Below are 15085 nucleotides of genomic sequence, written 5' to 3'. Positions count from 1 at the left end.
GCGGACACGGTATGCGTGTGTCTCTGGTGAGGAAACCAAGGCCAGGACTGAAGCCAGGTGAGGCTTTCTGGACGACGCCACGTACCGGAGCCAGGTGATGCCGTGTGCTGTGCAGCCAGCCCGGACTCGGAGCTCTGAACCCTCAGGCTGGAGCCTCATGGGGAGGGGCCTGACGGCACCTGCCTGTGAAGAAGAGTGTGACCCGCCTGACTTCGCATTTGGCTGGAACGGGGCCACGGGGGTGCCTGCTGAAAACTCTGCCGTCCGGTGGACAGAGTCTTCAGACTTCCATTTCTTGTCTCTCTCTAGGCTCCGTCACGCTCTTGGTGATTTCTTCCCCTCCCACCACCTTGAGTAACATCTCTATTCTGGAAACTCCCACGCTGACGATACCCTGTTGATTCTAAGACACATTTTAATATCTTCGAAGTTGGGACGTGCCCTAGTTTAACTGGCAGCGCGTTTTCATACTAGTACATAAAATAATGGGGGTCCCGGTCAGTGGCATCTCATATTTGATGAAATATGGTACAGGCTTACTGCAGAATACCCTCTGAATTCCAGACTCATAAATCACAATGGCTTTTCAACATCTCCCCTTGGATGGGGGATAAACACCTCCAACACAAATAATGAAATTGAATTCCCGACCTTCCGGTCCTTCCCCGGCTAGGCAACTGGCAATTCTGCCCTGTTAGTTGTTTAGCCTAAAATCTGGGGGTCACCCTTGACCCCTCACTTTCTTTCTTAATCTACATCCAATCTATCAACAAATCTTGCTGATTCCCTTCAAAATAAACCCTGAATCTACCCGCCTCCCACCAATCCACCACCACCACCCTGCTCCAGGCCACCCCCATCCCTTTCCGGGATTATAGCAATGGCCTCTGCACTGGTCCCCTGCTGTTCCGCCCACCTACAGTGTCCACTCCGTGTGCCACTGGAGGGGGCCGGTGGTTAAGACAGGCTGCCGGACCCCCCAGCTCCCTACAACCCTCACTCTTGCTTCATGACTCTGTTTAATTTTTTAAGAAAAATTTTTAACATTTATTTATTTTGGGGAGAAAGAGAGGCAGAGCATCAGTGGGGGAGGGGCAGAGAGAGAGGGAGACACAGAATCCGAAGCAGGCTCCAGGCTCTGAGCTGTGAGCACAGAGCCCGATGCGGGGCTCGAACCCACGAGCCGTGAGATCATGACCTGAGCCAATGTTGGACGCCTGACTGAGCCACCCAGGTGCCCCACTCTGTTTAATTTTTTAAATAACTTATAATTCGCTGAAATTACACAGGGTTATTGCTTTCTGCATTTATCATCTGTTTTCTCCACCAGGATGCGAGCCCCACAAAGGAAAAGATTTTTGTCTCTCCTGTTTAGTGCCTAATCCCTGTCCTCTGGGACAGTGCCTGGCATATAGTCGGTGCTCCATAAATATTTGAATGAATTATTTCCCCCAGGATGATGGTTCTGAGGGAGCACTGATGTCAGACAAACCTGAGTTCAAATTCTGAATCTACTGCTTTGTGGCTGTGTGAGTTGGAAGATTCATTCAAACTACTGGGGTCTGTTTCTCACCTGCATTAATGGGGATGGGAAGATGTACCTCTCAGGGCTGTCGTGACGATTAAATGAGTTAATATTCACTAAGCACCTGCACAGGGGCGCCTGGTGGCTCAGTCGGTTAGGTGTCTCACCCCTGATTTCAGCTCAGGTCATGATCTCACAGTTCGTGGGTTCAAGGCTCCCCATGTTGGGCTCCACGCTAGCAGCACAGAGCCTGCTTGGGATTTCTCTCTCTCTCTCTCTCTCTCTCTCTCTCTCTCTCTCTCTGCCCCTCCTCCACTCATTTGCACTCTCTCTCTCTCTCTCTCTTTCAAAATAAATAAACTTAAAAAAAAAGGCACCTTCACAGTGTCTGACACTTACTAGGTACTCTGTAGTCATTTATTACTATTATTATTCTTGTTGTTCCAACCTCTAGAATTTGAGCTCTGGGGCTTATCACCAAACCAGGGCGTGCTGGAGGTGAGCTCAGAGGTGTGCATACACTCAGTGGGAGCGGGAGGGGGCGGGGGGTGGCAGGCAGCCTGGGATCCGAGTCCCTGCAAAGTCATACATCAGCAGTGTGACCGCAGGGGAAATAACTAACCCCTCCGAGCTTCAGTGTCCTCACGCATGAAGAGCAGATAATGATCACATCTATTTTATACGATTGTTATGAGCATTTCTGGTGCACGCACATAGCACATGGCAAATTCTAAGCAAATATTAACTCACATTATTACCACCTAACCGGCTTCTCCCACAAACGCAGAGCTCACTCTCTGGGTCCTGACGCCCAGGGCGTGGCTTTGAGCTTCACCTTAGCCTGTCTTCCTGTAGCTACACCCAGCGGAAGGAGCTTGCAGTCGCTTCTCTGTAACTACAACGATCCCCTGAGAAACAACCACACTGTGCCCAGCCCCACACAGAGGCAGTCCCCACACCTGCCTCCTTGCCAGGGCGACGGGGATGCTAATGCCTGAGACCTCTCTGACCACTTCCGACGTGAGCCAGTGAGGAAGATTGTCCTGCTGCCCCCAGTGTGCTTTTCTGGGCTCGCTGACTTCCACTGGAGGGAGGGCAGTGGGGAACCTTTTCAGTTTTCTATTTTAAATATTGTCCATGATCTTCCAGCAACCTCTACATTCTGAGCAAAGGAACTAAATGGTAGACGGCAGATTTTTTTTTTCCCCTTCCTTTAAAGAAACACTATTGTTCCACTCCAAGTTATTTTCGTGACTGGAGCTCCAATGACTCAGAAGCCAGGTCAGCCATTCATAGCAGGTGGGAGGTTATGTGCAGGGTGAGGAGGCCCAGGATAGTGAGGCCATTCATTCCACCCCTTGCTCCAGCCTTGGGATCCCTCCCTACCCCAACCGCCCTGGGGAACCCCGGTTCCTCCATGTGGGAGCATCAGTGGTGAATCAGGAGGGAATGGTTTCTGCACCCCCAGGGCTTACATTCTAGAGAGCAGAGATGGGCCACAAAGGAAGATGGGCCACAAAGACACAAACTAGGCAATTTCCATGAAGGCAAGGGCTCTGAAGGAAAAAAAAAGGTGACATTAGAGAATTACTGGGGATGGTGAGGGGGGAGGGTCTCAGCTGCCAGTATGGATGGGGTAGTCTAGGAGGACCTCTCTGAGGAGGTGACAGTTCCATATCCCAGACCCAGGTACACACTCCCTTGAAGTCAGGGAGCCATGTGTATCTCCACACAAACCCAGCGCCCAGGGAGAACTAGGCAATCCACACCCGTATGTTAAACACTGACATCAGTAAATGCAGTGATATGCCACTGTTTGTATACACGACTGCACTTAACCTTGTGACCAATTCAGTGCCTCCAGCTCATGCTTTCTCAGCTTTAATCCAAGGAACAGACTACAGTGAAGTTTTAACTTCACTGTAAGTGAGAAATAAGAAAAGTAAGGACCGTTTTCAGACAAAAGTCTAAATTCATTTATCATAAAGGGTTGTGTATTCTGAGATTAGGTTCCTTCCTACTTGGTGTGTGTGTGTGCGTGTGCGTTTGTGTGTATGTGCACACACTACGATGTCCTTTGTTTTATGAAATGATGGTGCTAGGAAATGTTCTTTTAGGTTTCTTTTTTCTTCGATGCCCTTCCTTGACAAAAGAAGTTTCTTCCCAGCCTTAAAAAATGTTATTGGTCTGTGAAATCCAAAGACACGGGAACCACTGTTTTCATAGCCTTTCTCCTTGGCAGCCTCAAGGTTAAAGGAAACGGGCTGCCTCCTAGAGGGAGATGGTAAATGCTCCTGAATAACTCTGTGCACCTGCCAGATTCGTCCCTGGTTTGGGGCTGGGGTGATGGGGTTCAGGCCTCTGGCAGTCATACTGCGCATGTGAGAAATACAGTCATCTACAGGCTGCCCCTAAACTGCAAAATACTCATTATTGTTCCAAAGGGCAGGGGAAGGGGAAATGCCCAGGATGTACCAGGGCAGATTTAACGGGGGCTCATGCAAAAGGTCTTCTCTGAAACCATCTTCTTCTTGTTTTTTTGTTGTTTTTTTTTCCATTCTACCATCACTCTTTCATTCCCTTTGCTGCCCCCTGGCCCTCTCTAAGATTGAAAAGTGCAGCTGGCCTTGGGGGCAGGCACTAAGAGTGTGTTATGTTTCCTTGGCGCAAAAGTTATTAACCCTTCATGTCTGCCACCGTATCGCAGAGCAGGGAATGAAGGGACGAACGCGGTTTGCTTTAACAAAGCTCCCGGAGAAGTCTCCCCTCCCGCGCCCCAACCATTTGTTAAGAGGAACAATTGTAGCCTAATCTTCAGGACTGGTGGGGAGGAGGGGGTTATCTCCTTGTGATCTGGCTGCTCTCAGCCCTCAGGGGGAGACTCAGGGAAGCCTGCGGATTTCTCCACTGTAGGGGTTCTGGTGGGAGACAGGCCCCACCACGCAGAAGGGACCAGCCCAGCCTGTGAATCAGGACGAAGAGTCCATTTCAGCCAAGACCCGAAGACAGACAAAAAGATATTGTGTATTTTGCATAGTGTCGTGAAGGCCAGGATGCAGAAGTTCATGGTCAGTGTCTGATAAATTCAAGACAGTCCTGGATTTGAAGAGGGCTACCGGGGGCAGCAGTGGGGGCTGAGGGGGCCACTACCTCAAGCTTAGAGAAAGTGGTGGAGAGTGCTGGAGAGCCTGAAGGATGTCCACCGGAGACTGGAGGTTCATTGGGCCGGTGCCTGATACTGGCCTGAGAAAATTAAAGGCAAGGGAGCATGGTTGTCAGTAGAGAGACAGACAGACAGAGGTGCTGTTGCACGGAGCAAAAACTAACTCTCCCTCCCCAGCAGTGGTTAAGGGGGCATGAACCCTAGGGACCTGGGACTTCTATAGAAATACCAGCCATACGGGATACTTGGACACAAAGAAGAGTTTCTGTTCCCCTATTCCTAGGGTTTGCGGATACAAAAATGGTGTTTTCCAGACGTGGAAGGGAGAGCTATGCAGGAGGAGCTGACCGAGGATACGACGGACCTCAGCAGAAAGAAAGCTTCAGGCTTCCTGTGGGGCACCAGGCCAGCAGTGACTTCAGGGTCAAGTGCAAGCAGCCAGGGTCAGGAACTGCAGGAGCAACACGGGGGTCTAGGAGAAAGTGTGCAGGGGCCCGGCTGCAGAGGCAGCTTTAAGTGTCGGCCCCACGGAGCAGCCCAAAGCCGGCTGCCACGACATGCCAATTCAGTGACATCTTCTCTTTCCTACTTTCCCCTTCTCCTTCTCTCTGCCCTGGCCTGGAGCCGGCAGTCTGTCAACCGAGGGTGAAGGGAGAACAGAGGGAGGAGAGTCTGATCCTACGCACGCCCGGAGACAAGGCTGGCCCTGAGGCTGGCCCCGGAAGGAGAAGTGGAGATTCCCCCACCTTTTTTTTTTTTTTTAATTTTTTTTTTTTTAACCTTTATTTTTGAAACAGAGAGAGACAGAGCATGAGCGGGGGAGGGGCAGAGGGAGAGGGAGACACAGAATCCGAAGCAGGCTCCAGGCTCCGAGCCGTCAGCCCAGAGCCCGACGGGGGGCTCGAACTCACGAACTGTGAGATCACGACCTGAGCCGAAGTCGGACGCTCAACCGACTGAGCCACCCAGGCGCCCCGGAGATTCCCCCTTTAAACCGCATGCAGAGCTGGAGTTAGCACACAGGACCCGGCATCCCAGTTCCAGGGTGGAGACTGGGCTTTGTGATTTCCAGTGACCTAACATATGCCTAACAGTGCATGCACAAGTCAGGGGACCTCTCTGTGTTTTCATTCGAGAGAAGCAGAAAAACTCATCAGAGACAAAGAGGAAGTCGTTCCTTTCATCCCCAGAGTTGTGCTTGACTAAAGCGCACAGGAATGAGGAACCAGGAGGAGCATTCCGCTGGCATGGCAGAAGCAGCAGAGGCCACGTTCAGTGTCCAGCGGTGGCCGTGGCAGCTGTGACAAGGGCTGCAGCCAGGCTGCCCACGGGAGACAGCCGTGCAAGCCGACGGGGTCAGGGCCACTGCGGGAGCCCCAGCAGACTGCCCCTGAGGCACCTGGTGGGGTCCTGGCCACCCCCCGGCGTCCCCCCTGCCTGCCCATTCCTAAGCCTGGCCTCCAGCCTCTTGGCAGGTCCACAAGCTGCCTCCTGTCAGTGAACTCATTTCCTTACTGCAGCAAGAGTGCTTCCTTGTTTCTTGTCATCGGGAACCCTAACACGCCCTTCCTCCCCAGCTCCTCGAAACCAGTCCCCAAAGCGAGCCTCAAGTCCTTCCCCAGCACCCCAGGCATCTATCTATCTGCCTTGCTTTCTTCCAGCCGTGGAGACTCCCGATCTCACCTCTACCAAGGGCGGGAACTTTTGGCCAGGCGACTCCGGCCCAGATCCTATCTCTGGCCCTTCCGGTCTTGGTGACCATGCTCCCCCAAAAAGACTGTGAGGCAGAGCATGTGAAGTCCTACCCTAGCTCTGTCGCATACTAGCTGAGGGACCCCGGGAGGGTGACTTTTTCCCATCTGTGAAACGGGTATGGTAATCCTCCAAAGGATAAGGTCAGGATTAGAAGGAATTTTCACATTTCAAGCACAGAGCACATTAGCTGGGACACAGCACTACTCAATGAATTTTGGGTAATAGCAGTAGTGGGAGCAGCGTGATGTGGTAATATACTAACACTAGTATAGTGGTGATGGTCGTTATAAAGGTAGACACTTTTCTCTGGATTCTCGCATCAAAGAGAAATAAACTTCCGCTTTGCTCAAACCACTGGTTTTAGGGGCTCTTTGTTAAACAAAGTAACAAAAGCTTATTCTGCACCCTAATAGAGCACGTAAAATGAATTTTCTAAATTTTAAAAGTACAAAGAAAATTATATTTATACTAAAGTGACAGTTACGTGAAATATACGTGCCCACGCAAAGCCTGGAAGGAAAAATTATTATGATACGATGACGGGGTTATAGGAGAAATGTTTTTTTCCCCATCAAAATTTCTTCCTGTTACCTTTATATTTTGATTAAAAAAAAACTGTCTTCCAAGAAGAAAAGGAGAAAATGTCCCCAAGACTAGATAAATTTTGATCATGGTTTTGTGTCCTAAGAGGGGAATGTGTGCCTGAACCCTCCTTTAGTGGTAGGGCCCTGGGACAAGTTTCTAAAATGACAAAGACCAAAAAAATGAAATGAAATGAAATGAAATGAAATGAAATGAAATGAAATGAAATGAAATAAAATAAAACAAAATAAAATAAAATAAAATATAAAAAGACAAAAACAAAGACAGGGGCATCTGGCTGGCTCAGTTGGTAGAGAACGTAGCTCTTGATCTCGGGGCTGTAAGTTGGTGCCCCACGTTGGGTGCAGAGATTACTGAAAAACTAAAAAGTCTTCAAAAAAAAATAAAAAGACAAAGAAAGGACAGGTTTGCCCCAATGACAACTGAGAATAAGGCCGTGGACATTCTTGGCATGATGCTGAGAGAGAATGAACCCTTCTTCCAGGACTTTTTACAATGCCCCCCTAAACCTTGGCATGTCCAGACAGGGGGGTGGGGAACACTGCCAGGGGAGGTGGGACCTGTCCCTGGGTCACCAAGACCACATGGACCTCAGCTCTAAGACATTGGTCTCAGGAATCCTTTTCTCTGTCCTCTGATGACAAACTGCACATAAGGCTGAAGATTCAGGAGGACCAAGTTCTTCCTCACAGTGCCCTCAGCAGGTCATCAGATCAATACCTAGGATTACAGACCGATGAGGGAGGAAGGGGAGAGCGAGGGCCTATAGCAAATGGAGCATGGGAAGCACCGGAAGGTTCTCTCCAGGAAGTCTGTCCATTTGGTAAGAAGATTTGTTGAGGGGAGGTCATTACACCACGGGTATCTCTCCTACCAGCACTTATGGGAACCAATCCTGCCTGCAGCCCCCCATCCAAGAGAAGTGCCATGGCACAAAGGCTCCCTACTGGGGGACTCCTCAACCGTAGCTAACATTCTTCTCTAGTAGGGCTCCTTGTCAACACCTCTCACAATGAGACGTGTGCTTTCTGCATGACTAACAACAGACCACAGCCTTCCTCAGTCCACACCCTCTCTTCCTTTTGACTCAGACTGAGTCTGTTGACAGGCCATGGAGAAAGCATACCCCGTACCTGTTAAAGAACCTGCTGGAGTGGTTTGAGGTGGGCACATGGCAAAGCTTGAGCATTTCTGATGATCTGAAACACGGTGTAGGGAAGAGGATCCAGCTGGGCCACTAGCTTGCTGTGTGTTCTTGGGCAAATCAATGTACCTCTCTGGGTCCTAGTTTCCCTGTGTGTGGGGAGGAGGAAGGGATGGAAAAGAAGATCCTTTCTAGCTCTATCTCAGGATAGATAGCAGGATAACTCTGGGATGGATTCCAGCTCTGTGAAACTCACTCTGGTTTAGGATATTACACTCTGGCTTGAATTTACAACCAAGACAGCCATCTGAATGCCAATCTGATATTTCTTTCATGGAGGAATGAGTATTCCTGAGCCAATTCAAACCAGGGATTAAAAGGAAGGAAAAAAAATTCTCTCCCCGAAGTCACCTAAATATAATTGTGTTTATACAAACATAGATCTTACACAACTCCTAATACTAAATTCTACGTGTCCATTAGCTTAACCCAAGGGGCCTGGTCATTACAAGTCTAAAAAATGATTGCAGAAAGCCCAGAAGCTTCTAAGGAATTAATAGGAAAGGGACACCAGCTCCCAGAGAATTCTCTAGAGCTTAGTGGCTTGAGAAAATCAAGGGCTTCCCAATATGAAATTCAGATCTTTAAAAAAAAACAAAAATGCTAGGATTAGAATGGCCCCAGGACGCGCTCCCAGCCTCTCCAAGCGCTAGTTCCAAGGCCTGGCCCTTTTAGGCCCAGCCCCCACCAATGCCGGCGCTGACGTCAGCTCACTATTTCCATTGCCGGCAGCCCTGGGAGCTCAGACTTGCTAGATCAATGAAAACATCAACCTTGCCAGACGTGTCTGCCCCACTCCAAACCCACTGTGGAGCCAGGGGTTCAGGCACGCAGCCGGACCATCTGTCATTAGGCACTGCTGTTAATTGCTGTGCTAATGAACAAGGTTTGAATTGGAAGCACGAAATGCACATGCAGATTTAGACACAGTTCTGCAGTTCTGGGTCCTGTCCCCTAACAGCCTGGTGCAGTCTCCAGGATGCAACCGCAAAAGTGGCCGAGTCACATCATGGGCACAGACAGTGCATAAGCCAGTCAGCAGATACTTCAAATAGCAAGTGTTGAGAGTTTTTCAGCCAGGCACTCATCCATCCATTCATCCCTCTATCCTCTCAACAACCACTGGCTTTACGGTGAACGCTGTGTCAAATGCCAGGGCTCCAAAAATGACCGTGACGTAGTCCCTGCCCCCAGGGGATCGCAGCCTAGCAGTCAAGATAGACAACTGGACAAATACAGCAAATACATTGTGACAAGTGCTAGGAGAGGTCAGCAGAGGGGCCGAGGGAACATAGAAGAGGGGTATCTAACCAGCCTGGAGTATCAGGGAAGACTTCCTGGAGGAGGAGAGACTGCCTGAACCAAGTCTTAAAGGAGGAGCAGAAGTTACCCAGGGAAAGAATGGAGGTAGGCGATACAGACAGAGGGACTAGGAGGGAGGAGAGAACACTGACGTCTGAGGCAGCACAGGCAGTTGGGCACGGTGGGGCACAAGTGTGGGATGAGGGAGTGAAGGGTCAAGACCCTGGGGTACAGAGTGAGGGTGCTGGAGAGGGAGACGACGTACAGACGGTGAAGAGCCCTGCGGCAGTTATTCCACAAATCTTGATCAAGCTCTTGCATGTTACAGGGGATAGAACTAGGTCAATGTCAGCCTCTGCCTTCAAGTGATATGACGAGCAAGGGACATACATAGTGGTGGCACAGAGTAGTTCAGAAGAAGAAATGTCAACTGATTGGGTCAGTCAGAGAAGTTCTCGATGGAGGGGACGATATAGGGGACGCCAGGGCTGGGCCTCCAGTTTCAGGCAGAACTCGGACAGGTGAGCCGTGTTATCAACCAGGTGCTAAGCATATGTTGACTCATCAAATCAGCGAGGCCATGCCATGCTCCTATTTTCCAGGTGAGGAAACTGAGGCCCAGGGAGCCTAAATAGGTTGGCAGCTGGGACACGGTATAGCCAGGACTCCAACCCCTGGTGTGCCTGACTCTATCTGGAGCCTGTGTCCTACCCATTACACCATGCTGCTTCTTAAGGACTTCCTGGTAGAGGAATAGCATGAGCAGGCCTGAGGGAAGATGGTGGAAGGCACACAGGAAGAGAAGATTGGGCCTTAGCTCTATGGGTAATGGTCTTGTAGAGGGAGGTCTGGGCTCTGGAGTCCAGCAGCCTCTGGACTTGCCCTCTCTCGGCCTCAGTCTCCTCACTGGAAAACGGGGACCTAACATCTACCTCCTGAGGTTGTCATCACAATTCAGCGAGGTAACGCAAGCAAAGTGCTTAGGACATCACCTCTCGCCTTGTGAGGCCTCAAAGGTAGATGGCTGATTATGTTAATCAACAAACATCATTATTCCCCATCACAACTATAACTATTAGTATGATCCCAGAGGTGGGTCGGGGTGCATGGAGAACTTTGAGTGCCAGCTCAGGCACGTGTTCTTGATCTTGTTGACACGGGAGAGTCATGGGCGGGGGGGGCGGGGTGGGGGGTGGTAAGCACAGACACGAAACAACGGCTCGGCCGGAGCATATTTTCCTCTCCTGAAGGATAACACAGCAGTCCCCTCTTCAGAAGTTTCCTGATTTTTCTCCTATGTGGAAAGATGGCTTTATAGTGAAGAAAGGCCCTTTTGACACATGCAAATGCAGGCCGCAAGGTGCCCGTGGAGGGCCCAGTGACCGTCTGAAGCCTGGGTGCACACCACAGGGAGAACGAGAGGGCCTCAGGCGCTCCTGCTGGGGTCAGAGGTGGGGGGCTCGGTTGCCCCCAGCTGGTGAGAAAGGTAGGAAGGAGGAGGCATCTCTGCGGGCCCCTTGAAGGTGTGAGGCCGCTTTCCCTGGGCCATTCATCACCAGATCAGAAAGAAGCCTCTGGAGGCCACACTCCTGTAACCATAGAAACAGGAGCTCTGTGGACCATTCCTCTCTTATTAAAAAGGATGAGGTGGTGGGTCCCCTGGCATGGAGATGACTGAGAAAGGGCAGGCCTTTGTGAGGGGCCCACTCTGGCTTCATGTCCAGTCTGCCCCCAACCCTCTCGCTGGTCTGCAGAAGGAGGCTCTGTGGAGACTTCCAAGCTGCACAGCTGTCCCTGAGGAAGGGACAGAGATCTGGCATCTTTCTGGGCACTGGCATATCCGGGAACTCCTCTATTCTTTTGGGATCTCTCTGTGAAGCAGACCTTATCTTCACTTCACAAACAGGGAGGTGTGATCCAAAGAGGGCAAACGACTTGTCTGAGCCATGTAGCTAGTAAGGGCTGGGCTGGATCCAGACGCTCGTCTGTCTGAACTCCCCAAACCTGCTTTAACTCCGGCTGCATTCCACCTCTTGGAGCAGGGGACGGAAAGATAAAGTTGGCTGGGGCCCTAAAGTTGGCTAACCAAATGACAGTGGCCAAAGAGAAAGGAAGGATCCAGCCAACCCCTGGTCCCAAGCCGGGCAGAGGGACAGTCCTGGGTTTGAATCTCCCGAGTGACCTTGGGCAAGTTTCTTCTCCTCTCTGATTCCTGCGTTCTCACCTGGGAAATGGATCTCAGAGGACCTAGCGTGGTTGTAAGGCCAGAAATATGCTATTTAAGCTCTGGCCTTTAAAAAGTGCTCCCTAAAGGCAGCTCTGGTTCATGGTTATTAGTACAGAGCTGCAGATAGGATGGGGCTCCTCAAACAGCCCCACTAACATGGAAGATAAGCCAAGAACGGAACTGTGCTCTGGGCAGGGCATGAGAATTTTCTCCCTCCCTGACGATTGGCTCTTGGAAGCCATCCTTTATTGCTAAGCACTTATGCACATGTCTAATTTCATCTTCCTCACGGCCCGGAGAGGGGAGGATTACTCTCCCACATTACAGGTGAGGAAACTGAGACTTAGAGATGAAATGACCTGCCACTTGAAGCCAGCCAGGTCCTGCTGGTCAGCCTCCTGAGCCTATGCTCTCCAGAGCCCTGCTCCCTGCTGTTCTGGCTCCCCATGGCCGCCCAGGACCTGGGGACTGGCTTCTGGATCCGTGGTCTTCAGAAGGAAGTCCTGTGTCTACCCTTGGCCCCCACCACCCCCCTCAGAAGGTCAGCCCAGCAGCCACACATGACCTAGCACTCTTCTCAGCCCAGTGGGAACGACTGACCACCAGATGTGAACGATCCAAGCTGCCGATTTCGCCAAGACGCGGGAGAAGCAGGGTTCGGCCTGGAATCTATGGGTCCCTACCCTCCCTGCCTCATCACCAAACGGTTACAGGACCCAGTCTCAGGCTCACAAGACCCACATGAACCAGCCAGGCAGACACATGGGCCCCTTGAAAGGATTCTCAGGCTGGCCTTCCTCCCCCCACCCCTTCTCCATCAAAACACTGCCACAGCTCACAATGAGGGCCAGGGGAGCTGTAAAATCCCCATTTGCCACAATTAGCAGATGAGTAATGAAATGACAGTGGCAGCTGGCAGTGGCCTCTGCTCTCTCGAGGCCCACACCCCTTCCTCCTGTGAATGCCAGATCATGACAGAAACCAGCAGAATGTCTGGTACCCAGAGATACCTGGAAATACACCACTGGGCTCTCTTACTCTTCTTTTCGGAAATCCGGACCATCTTTCATGTTACTGGGGAGCTCATGTTCTCTGCAAGAGGCCTGCAGTTAGAGTCCCTAAAGACAGAGTAAACTAGGGGAGGGCATCCCCAAAGGAGGAGAAAAGAGGAAGGAAGAGGAAGGAACAGTGTTTGCAAGGACCCTGAGCCAGGAAGGAGCTGGCATCGGACCAGAAAGCAAGCAGTGTGGCTGGAGCACAGAGTAGGGTGTGAGGATGGGAAAAGTGCCGAACAGATGGGGCAGAGACAGTTGGGGGGGGGGGGGCATAGGCCATGGGGAGAATTTTGCCATGCTATAGGCATCATGTGGCTTGTTCTCTTCTGTACGGGTAAGTCCTTTAATAGTTTCCTAGATTTCAGCAAACTGTTTAAATTCATCTGTAGATGGCCACATGTGCCTTAAAATGGTACAGTGTTAGCATCTGGACCATAATCTGGCAAAACTGCCATGCGTGTTTGTTTACAGGTGCATGGCACGTAAAAGGGCTAGAGGCAGCCATATCATCCCTAAAGCCAGGGGCCACCTGAGCTGGAGGACAGCCCAGCTCCAGGTGCCCTGCCAGAAACCTTCTGCCTTCTCTGGGCCAGCAAAGAAAGGACCTCGGGGCCCTCAGGCCCAAAGAGAGCTGAACAAAGTCCCCGCCAGAGAGAAAGAACTATTCCCTCAAAACGTTTCCGTCCGGCTCAGTTCATCAAATCTGCTTTATGTAGCGCAAAATAAACACAACCCTAATTAGCAGGTTCATGCTGCAGCTGAATTGTCTCTCAAAAGCGCATCCTGCTTCCAGCCTCAGCATCCCCAGAGGAGGCACAGCATCTCCCGGAGAGGCCGGCCAGGCTTTGTGGAATCATCATTCCTGTGGCGTTCATGCTCTTTCCTCCCAAGAGCTGTTTGCCGAAGGACAGCTCCTCCAGGTCTGATCTCAGTGAACTCCCGTGCCCTGGCCAAGTCCGCTCAGTCAGGAGGAATAATATGGCTCACCAGTGAGCTTGGCTGGATCACAAGCTAAAGCAGGTACGGCCGGGGAAAGTCTTCCTGAATGCCGGAGCTGGAAGGCGGTCAGCCTTGCATGCCTTCATTCACTGAGCAAATATGTATGGACTGGCCCCTATCCCGTAGGTGGTGGGAGACCGCAGGCTGTGCTACCCACTGCTGGAGTTTCTAGAGCTACGTGGGCGGAGTTCGAATCCCAGCTCTACCACCCAGTTATAACAAAATTACTTTCACCCATTGATTCTAGTTGGTTTTCTCCCCCGTGAAGGGTGCTGGGCATACCAGTTGGGGGCCACGGAACCCCGGTTGAGAACCACTCCACCTGGCCAGTGTGTCACTGGCTCCCGGTGCAACATCTGGGTAAGCCTAGTCACGAGCCTCATCTAGCTCTGTGGCTGGACCTGGAATTCCGGAATGACTCCCAGACGTTTGGTGGCCAACCACACCCAGAGCCCCTCCAGGCTGGCACTAGGGTAACCGAGCACGTCTGCAAGATACAGCTCTGAGATGACCCCGTAACAACCCGGGCAACCGACAGGGTGGACCGCGGGGCCTGAGCAAGGGAATCAGCAATGATTCCTTCTGTCATCTTCTCACCAAGCCGAATTCATCCTCCCGCGTGCCAGACGCCGTGCAACGTGCTTTATAAACACCGTAACATTACTCGTCCCACGAGCTGTCTCAGGTTAGGTGTTTCCCTCTCCCCCACGTCACCTCGTGCCACATTCGAGGAAACTGAAGCTTATGGGTGTTATGTTATACAGCCCAGAATCACACGGCTGGTCATGTTCAGAGCTGGGGTCCAAAACCCCAAGTCCATGTGCTTCACTATTATTTTCTTCCTTTACAAAGTCATATATTTATTGGGAGTGGGGAGCCTCAGTTTCCAAACTCCCCGGTCAGCTGTCCTATTTTAAAACAGAAGGTGGATGTGCTCAGAAGCCCCTCAACACTCGTCTTCTGGGCTTGGTCTCAGCCTGGCACACAGCCTGGGCCAGCCCGGGCTTGCCTGGGCCACGCCGCTTGCTCTGGTCAGGCTCCCGAGTCCAAAGCTTCCCCCTCATAAAAGAAGGAGTTGCTACAGGGAAGGCTTTCGGAAAGCCTGGAGCTCTGCTATGGATGGTCAAGCAGCCAACTGGCCTGGGAGGCGGGAGTTCGCCCTGGGCAGCCTGAGTGGCTTCCTCCCAGGCTTTAAATGCATAGTTGATTTAGGGAGCATTTCCTCGGGTTAAATGTCAAATATACCTCCAAA

At 51.3% G+C, this 15085-nt stretch overlaps 1 long non-coding RNA gene across 2 annotated transcripts in view; it reads right to left on the bottom strand.

The window, feature by feature from the left end:
* Window positions 1–15085, bottom strand: part of LOC122199479 — a 203624-nt gene that overhangs the window by 114944 nt on the left and 73595 nt on the right. The window contains exon 1 of one of the 2 annotated variants that reach the window (XR_006193531.1): window positions 4676–4766. The exons of the other annotated variant lie outside the window; for it this stretch is intronic. This is a non-coding gene — a long non-coding RNA (uncharacterized LOC122199479). Of the gene's footprint in view, window positions 1–4675; window positions 4767–15085 lie in introns of those variants that run through there. 2 annotated transcript variants of the gene reach the window in all.

Source organism: Panthera leo, chromosome D1 (genome assembly GCF_018350215.1).
Source record: "Panthera leo isolate Ple1 chromosome D1, P.leo_Ple1_pat1.1, whole genome shotgun sequence".
Taxonomy (NCBI): Eukaryota; Metazoa; Chordata; class Mammalia; order Carnivora; family Felidae; genus Panthera; species Panthera leo.
This window is presented reverse-complemented; position numbering and strand designations above follow the sequence as displayed.